This window comes from Sinohyriopsis cumingii, chromosome 11, assembly GCF_028554795.1.
Source record: "Sinohyriopsis cumingii isolate HCF-2022 chromosome 11, ASM2855479v2, whole genome shotgun sequence".
NCBI classification, from domain to species: domain Eukaryota; kingdom Metazoa; phylum Mollusca; class Bivalvia; order Unionida; family Unionidae; genus Sinohyriopsis; species Sinohyriopsis cumingii.
The window spans coordinates 39,414,824-39,424,195 of record NC_142971.1 but is presented as its reverse complement, the minus strand read 5'-3'; positions in this window follow the sequence as shown (position 1 = coordinate 39,424,195).

Below are 9,372 nucleotides of genomic sequence, written 5' to 3'. Positions count from 1 at the left end.
TTGTCCCACATATGGCAGAACAACTTGTTGTCTCAGATAACATTAATATACTCTTCCATGGCCATGTAAAATAACTTCTCCACAATTTTTTACTGTTTTTTTTTTAAAACGGAGCATATATTATGCTTGCAGGTAGAATACACCCACCAATCTTTGCAACGTGTAGTGTTTGTCCGTTTCTTTGCTTTATTTGTTTGCTTGCTTTATGGTCTGTTTCATGACGTCGTCCAACATAGTAAATTCGCTCCAAGAAATTTTGTTGTAATGATGGCATGGAGTAGGCTGATCGTCAAAACGATAATCACTTTCACAAATATTTCAACAGGCGCCACAAATGTGTTGACCTGTGATTATGCTAAGAAACGAAACAGAGTTCACAAAACCAGCTAGCTGGAAAAAAAATCCACCGACGCTTGTGATGGAATCATAGTAATTTTGTTCTCAGTGGACTGAGATGGCTAGCGTACAAATTTTATTTCCTGCTTCTGCCTGAAGGACAGCAATACACACTTCAGCAAGTGTATATGCTTTGTCCAGATCTTCATTTGTGCATACTTCTGACATCTCTAAGCTTGTTTTATCATGGACTTAGTCTGCCAACTCAGAGTTGTTGTTTTTTTCGTTTTGTATATTGAATTGTTTTGTAAAAAGCTAAATTAAAAAATGTTGGCGTGAAATACATTTTTGTCCTAATGACCGTTTTGACGTACATGAGTAATTCTTGTTTTCATTGTTAACAATATTTTCTTTGCAATAGGATACAGCTATACTATTGGAGCACACATCTTGGCACAATTATAACTGATAACAAATCGACGTCTTTCCAAAGTTCGCACTTTGTCCTCATCAAGATAGATCTTGACATCTCTATGTATGCAATTCTTGAACTCTACAATTACTATGAGCTGACCAAAGGTGTCACGTTTGCTCAACCCCAGTCCGTAAGTCGTGTATAAACTAAGGTATTATTATTACAAGCCATGTTTGATGTTTGAACATGCCGCAGGCTAGAGTTAATCTCTTACGCAAGGTTATCGTGACCAGATATACTACCCGGCATCTGGGATCGGCACAGGCTTTAGATCGCGCGACGTCCAATCTATGTGTTACAAAGATCAGAGGAACCCGCGAGGACCGGGGTGTGTTCTAAATCAGCCCTTACGTGGACAGACAGCGAGAAGGACATTGTCCACTAAATTAATTGGATCGAATCAAAGATATATCCAGTCAGAATTGAGACCGAGGGTGTGGTAACAATTTCGATCCGAATTCTAACTTCTAATTAGCCAGCGAAAATGTAGTTATCCTGGGAAGATTGCTGAGCAAATAGGATTACTCCGAGAAAGCCACTCGTAATTTGGCGGGAAAACTGGGAAAAAGATTCTAAGGAAAGACAAAGGTTCGTAAAGGTCAGTAGGTTATTTGCTCGATATTTGCAAAATATTACGGTATTGTAATTGTAATTATGTGTAGTATGTATACTCAATTACTAGGAAAGTTTAGTACGTAGAATTACCTTTGTAATGTTTAATTTACATGCGTATTGGAGAAATGAGTTAGAGTATTATGTAGAGAATTATGTAGATTGTTAGCTTGTGGTCAGAATTAATTTCGTAATTCGCTATTTTATTACTTCGTAGTAAACTAGTGCATTTATTAATATGATATATTAGTATTTATACCTACTTGAATTGTGAATATGGAAAACAGTTGAAGTGTGTAAGATTAGTTAATATAGATGTATGGATATATCAGAGCATGGGTATTTGAATATTTGTGTAATTTGTATCAGCTGTAACGTAAAGAAATGCATTTGATTGTTGTGATATTGCATAGTATAATGGGATTAGGAATATTTATTTTACGCTAAGCAGTGAATTACTTCATTTTCTAAGTAAAATAATATTGATATTTCACTGTAGTGAAAAAATAATATTTTTTCACTACAGGAACTACTTTTTGGGTCAGAACATACTTACCTCCCTTTGATTTTCTGTCGGTGAACTACTTATTCCTTTTGTATATATCATTGTCATCTCTGTGGTTTCTGCAACCAAAATTAAAATGGAAAAACCGAGTACTGATGAAATTACAGTAGAACTATTACTGTCAGATGTGGAACTAATTTTGTGCGCAGGTACACATAGCACAGCAGAACATGTACGGTAAACAGCTGACATTACCATAAGAAATCTGCTCATTTACTGTGTTACAAACTTTAGGTAGCCAACCTATGTGAGCATAAAATAAAAAGAATATTTGCTTGAAACGAGTGAATAACGGATACATTTCATCTCGTGGGTGAAAAAATCTAGTATTTTCATCCACTCGATGAAATATATCCGTTATTCACTCGTTTCAAGCAAATATCCTCTGTGTACTGATGTGACGCAATTTATTGATGTATGTAAGTAGTAAGGTGGGGCACTATACGTACAATGGAAATTAGCATTACGGAGACCCCTGGGTGAATATACGTACAATGGAAATTTAACATGGCGAAAAATCGTGGGTTAATATACGTACAAGGGGAATTAACAGGGGAAAAAATTGTGGGCCGATATACGTACAAAGGGAATTTAACATGGGAATAGAGTTTGGGGGTTGTTTAGGGACAAAGGGGAATTGAATATGGGATTTTTTTATTATAAATTTTTTTAAAAAAAGGGGTAGGCAATGGAAAGGCTATCTCTTTTCAAGAAATATGGCTGGCCCTGAAAAGGGCCTTTGGGTTTTCTTCTTCTTCTTCTGCTTCTAGTTTCTTCTTTTTCTCCACCAAGTTCTTATTTTATCTCCAACACTCTTTCTCTTCTTTTCTTTCTTTTTTTTTCTCCTGCTCTTCTTTCTTCTTCTCTTCCTCCTCTTCTTTCTTCCTCTTTTCATTTTCTTCTTCTTTTTCAATTTTTTCATTCCATGCTCTCATCCTTATCCTTTCCTCTTCATCCTCCTTCTCCTCCTTTATTTCTTTCAACAGATCACTGATGATTACCTTCATTTTTCGTAAATTGTTTATCTCCATCTTCACTCGATGGGGACTATAAGAATAGTGATCCTCGTTTAGGTTAACCAACATTTGCTCTATCATTCCCAAATTGTCGAGGACGTTTTGCAATTTTTCCATTTTGTCCATTTGGTTAGAAGCCATCTTCTTTTTTTATTCTTTGCAGAATGGTTTGAACGACGAATACTGTGGGTTCTTATACGAAAAGCGCGGACGTGAAGGAAAACATCCCCCTACTTTTTCATTTCATATAATAAAACCCTAACTATACTCTCCACATACGCTAAGAAACAATAAACAAAATCCATAATCTACTATCCACACAATCTTACGTGAGCGGTTACAAAACCCAAACTATACTCTCCACATACGCTAAGAAACAATAAACAAAATCCATAATCTACTATCCACACAATCGTACGTGAGCAGTTACAAACACAAACACACAAACACATACCCTCGCACTATGAAAAAAGAGTTAGTGTTTATAATCACACTACTCTACCTACCTACACACACACACACACACACACACACACACACACACACACACACATTGGCAAATCGATAGTTATTTCTTTTCTAGAGTATTGGGTAGCCCTTAAAAGGGCTGGGTTTTTTTTAACTCCAGATGCACCTATCTAATGGTTGCACCTTCCTGGCCTGGCGCCACACACGCATCTTCTTCCCCAGTCTCCTTTCACCTTTCTTCTGGGGAGCGCAGAGGGAGGATGATTCGCTTCAACACCCCAATCCTCTGTCTCGGGAATATTGTACGACATCCTCTCTTCTAGTTTCTTTTCCTCCTCTTCCCTCTGTCTTCTCTCCTCCTCTTCGTTCTTCATTCTTTCCTCTTCTACTATAGCCTCCGCGGTCAGTTCATTTAACAGGCACCTGACATATTCCAGATGTATCTGGAGTTCAAAAAGTTTGCTTATTCTGCTATTCATTCTTGTGTTGAACAATCAACAAGGGTAGCTAGACTGCCCAGCGAGTTTCAATTTATAGTGAAAGCGCGGACGTGATGGAAAACATCCCCCTAAAAACATAAAATTGATCTTACCTAGATCATAACCAAAAAACAACACCGCGCGGACCTAAAAGAAACACTCACTCACTTTTTTATGTTACCCATCACTATTTTTAAATTTTTTATAAACCACTTCAATAGACTATCCACATACTCAAATCAATCCAATCTAACCCCAAATTTACACCTCAAACACCAAAAAAAAAAAGACATCATGTTAATCTACTATCCATACCAACTTACTTAAGCACTTACAAACACAAACACACAAACACATACCCTCACATTTTTAAAAAAGAGTTAGTGTTTATTTTCACACTACTCTACCTACACACATTGGCAAATCGATCGTTATTTCTTTTCTAGAGTATTGGGTAGCCCTGAAAAGGGCTGTTTTTTTTTTGTTTGCTATGGCATTCTTTTTTTAGTTTCTAAGAATGCGATGTCCTCTGAGGATAGACTTTCTGGCGATAGGTCTGCTTCTTCGAAAAGAGAAGAAGAACTCTTTGGTGTCGATCCGACAATCGACAAAGCCTCTGTCAGCTTCAGGTTGCTGTTGTTGTTGTTGTTGTTGTTGTTGCTGCTGTTGCTGCTGTCTCTGAAGTCTGTACTTCTCCGTCCATTCTTCTTTCTCCCTGTTCATTTCTTCTCTGAAGAGCTCTTCTATCAGGTCTTCAGTGATTTTTAACATTCTCACATTCTCTATTTCTTCTGGCTTCGGTATCAGACTGTGTCTGACCCTATGCAAATTCACGTAGGCTTCCTTGAGTTTAGCTAGTTTGGAACACATCTTCTTAGGAGGATGAATCGACAATGGATGGTTAGACTGGAAACAACCCCGGTTCTTAAAGTCAAAGCGCGGACGTGAAGGAAAACACCCCCCACACGGTTTTCGAGCAGCAACGTTCAGTGAGTGTCATGCGAGGGATAGTAAGAAATGAAAGAGCATCAATCCAACATTCTTATAGCTAAACAAACCACAAAGGCATTTTTTTTCAAAACACAACATTTTTTATTCAAAAATCACTTAACACTAAACAACAACTCTAACATTTTTAACAATAATCCAACACGATAACATCAAACAATTTTTTTCAAAACACATTTTTTATTCAAAAATCACTTAACACTAAACAACAACTCTAACATTTTTAACAATAATCCAACATCATAACATCAAACAATTTTTTTTCAAAACACAACATTTTTTCCACAGTCTCCTCACATTCCATCTTTAAAGTTTCTCCACTAGGTAAAGAGGGATAACAGTCTTCCATGGTTTCTAGTAATCTAGGATGACTTCTCTCAAACTGTTGATTTCTATGGTATTATCGAATTCTGCATACAGGATGACGTTCACCGTTTCATCAGGGTCTCGGTCTTTAAACTGAATTTCCACACGAATCTGGTCGGATTTTATAGGGTGGAAATGTCCCTCGTCGCTGCCTTGGTCTGGAGTGAAATCGAAAGCCCACAAAGCGTAGCCTCCTGCATAATCCTCGTACGTAATACCGTGACTGGTATTGGTTTCTAACTGTCCGGTGGCTTCGTACAGGGACAAGTACGATCTCAAGTAATTCTTCTTGGTAAAGTCAGGTTCGAAAGGTCGGGTACACAAGGTCTTGCCATCGCGACTGACTTCGATTTTGGACACGCCAAAGTGTTGAAAGTAGAAAGGATTTTTTTCGGCAGCTCCGTTGAAGGCTGTATTCTCGACGATACCAACGATCAAACGTTTGGGTAACTGTCCTTGGAACAGATGTTCTTCGATCATGGATTGCTGTCCCTTGGGAATGGTGAAGGTTTTCACTTCCACGCGTCGTATGGGATACTTGGCAGTCGTTCTGCTCAACGTCTGACTGATGTCGTTTCCCACTTTAGGTAACACTTCCACACGGCGTACGTAGAGTCTGGCTTCTAGGATTTTGGTTTTGTAACCGTCACTATCAGCCATCAAATGGAAAGCGGCACTGCTACGATTCAGTCTCAGGCGGACATCCACCCCGTTCAGCAAATACTTTTCTTGCAACCACATGTCCAAATGCAAACGATCCATCAGTTCTAAACTTGTGTCGGCTCCCGTGATTCTCTTTCTTCGTTCTACAAATCCATCATTGTTGTCTTTCTTTTCATCAGTTTCCAATATTTCAAACTTGGTAGGTTCGTCAGCTTCCCATACCACACAGGCATTGAGATGAGTGTTCTTGGCATCTATTCCGTACGTCAAGAGATTTTCCAGGTAGGCACGATAAGGGTAAGTATCCATGCTGCTACTGACCAGTTTGTTATTCAAGTACAAGTCCACTCCACTGAACAAGGAATGCATGAAATTGTTGACGGGAGCTACTGCTTCATCGTCTATAGCACCTCCAGTCTTATCTAGAATTTTGACTTTCAGGTACAAGTAACTGCTATTCAGATCGATGTAATCTTCGGGCTGTCCTTTGATTTCAAACTCAATGGGAGCGGAATCGGTCAGTGAGGAGACGGGGTGAAATTCCACCCACTGGGATTCTTGCATCGTCATCATCGTGGGGGGCATGGCAAACAGATCCAGTTCCGTCTTGGAACAAGCGCAAGATTCTCGGTGCATCATTTTTTTGTCTCTTTTCTCAATAATCGAAAACGTCTAAGTCTCGAACGGTTCTTCTTTTCTTGGCCTTTCTCGCTTGAAGTCTGGTGAAAGGGTGTTTTCTTCGTCGTCTCTTTCTGCCTTGTCCTTGCTGAATGCCTGACTCGGTAGCGTGCAGGGCATTTATAGGTGTTTCTCGTTGGCCTAAAATGTCTTTGCCCGTTTTCAGCAAGACATTTTTGCCTGCCCTCATGAAGGCTTCTTTAGGGTTTTGTTTGTCGATGATGACATTTTGGAGAAATTCTTTGCCTTGCGTCAGTGCCGCATCTTTCAAGGCGTGCAATCCGCGTGTCACCATCGGTTTCAACACCGGGGCCACCGAACGAAAGGCCGATTTTAACATATCTCCTAAGCCGTGTCCTCGCTGTCGAGCAACCCCTCGGTACACTGGATACATGACTTACGAATCGTGAGAAAACCGTTTTCGAAAATGGAGTTTCACCGTGACTTTTCCTTTGGTGAATGAAATATTTTGTCCCAAATCTCCTTTTATAGTAATGTTGACCGTGTCCAAATACGACTTACTGACAGGCAAATAGTGAGTATGTACAAATTCGCGGTGGACGTGGTAAGTGTTTCCACCTTCCTCGTCAGTGTTCGTGGCAGAATCCACTTTGAAAGGAATGACACGCAGTAACGGTACGGAGGTGTGTCCCACCACGTTATACTCCACCACATCGGAGTACACAAACATCAAATTCAGTCCTTGGTTCAGTTCTACCGGGGCACGAAATAACTTGCTAAAAGACTCGTTGTCGTAAACGATGGGTAATTCGCTTTTCTTGATCATGCTCATTCTCAGGTTCATGTCTCCGCCCAACATGTCATACAATTCAGGACAAAATAAAATGGACAGGATTTTACTCCGTTCAAATTTCATCAAGAAGCGACGAGCTGTTTTGTGGTACTCCATGGTGACACTTTTGTTAACATGCTCCAAAGCTTTCAGAAACACGGCATTAAACCTGGAGGCTATGGTGCTGACCAAATGTTGACCACTAAAATAATAGCCTGGGGAAATGAACAAGTGATAGGTGGTGTACTTTTGTGTACGGGTTTTCTTGTCATATTTGACATTGCTATCCATCCACTGTTGCAATTGTTCGTCATGAACTTCCACATCAAAAAAATTTTGATTGGGAAGGACATTGAGGACTTGGGTCGGGTGAATCATTTCTACTAAAGCCACTTCCCAATGGGCTTCGTGATCTAAAGGGATGGCTTGAGGTAATTTGGCCGTGTAACAGCACAACGTGTTCTTGGGAAACACCTCCATAGAACTGTCACTGGGTAAGGTTAAGTAAAACTGGTTTTGGTGACTCATAATTCCAGAGTTCTGTGGCTGTCCGAGGGGTTAGTGGACGTCAGAGGCGTGTCTCCGCCCAAAATGGGGTTCTGGTTGTGGTTGGAGTGGTGACTGGCACTGGCACTGGACACAAGGTTCCCGTGGTTCCCGTTCGAGGTGAATTTCAGGGAGGGATTAGGAAGCAGGTAACCGATGCAACTGCTCAATAAAATGGTCCACAATTGTTTGTCTCCTTGTCGCAAACTCAAATTGGCGATGGCTGCCCCGATGACACAATACACCACGAAGATTTGGCAGAAAAAGACGATTTGCGTTTTAGGCACACGTTCTCCACACCACACCCACAAGGGTTGTTTTTGTAAATCTTGCACAGAAGAACTAGGGGAAGGAGGAGTGGTCGACGTAGCTGTGTCTGTGTGAAAAGGCATGATGGTCACTTCTTTTTATAGTCGATGACTTGCGAAGCGTCGATCCAAGAATCAAAACTGGGTGGATATCCTTTCCAGCGTACTTTGACTTCTTTGACACGTCGTTTGCCCACTTTACGGGTTCTGCGTTCGAGAATGCTTTCGATGTCGTACACGTCGTCTTCTTTTTTGGTGACACGTTGTAACTCGGGCAAATAAAACGTTCCTTTGAGCACTTCTCCGTTCATGTCTTCCAATTTATAGACGGCAGGATGACGGCCATGCACTCGTCCAGTGACGCGAAACAATTCGGTCGTCCAGTTAGGTAAGTAACCTTTGTCGAAAGTGCGTTTGGTTTTGCCAATGCGCACCCAATCTCCTACGGTCAACTCTCCACTTTTCTTGGGGACAGCCCTCGTCGGGGACGTACCAAACAGGCGCTCAAACACCAACACTTCGTTGTCGGGAGTCACGTCTTGCGGAGCACGTCCAATGCTTCGATGGTAAGATTGGTTGTGCGCTTGCACCAGGTGCGGTAAGATGTCGATGTACTTCAGAGTGTGGTGATGCGTAAAATATTACCACATGCGTTCTTTCAAAGTGCGTTGAAAACGTTCCACGATGCTGGCTTTGGTTTCGGGATTCTCGGTGGTAAAAAAATGAATGTCACGTTTCTTTAATTCTTTTTGGAAAGCTTGGTTCAGAAATTCGGTGCCTTTGTCCGTTTGCCATCGAAGAGGGTGACGACCGCTTTGTTTCAGCACTCGTTGCAGGGCTCGCACTAACTCGCTGCTCGATTTGGAAGTCAAGGGTACGACCCAAGCAAATTTGGAAAAGACGTCGATGACACAAAACAAATATTTGTAGCCACGATTGTAGCTGGCCAAATGAGAGACATCGGCTAAATCGGCTTGCCATTGATGATCGATGCCTTCCACTCGGGTGCGACTTCTGGCAAACTTGCGTCGAATGGGTTTGTGTAAAGTGTAGGTAGCT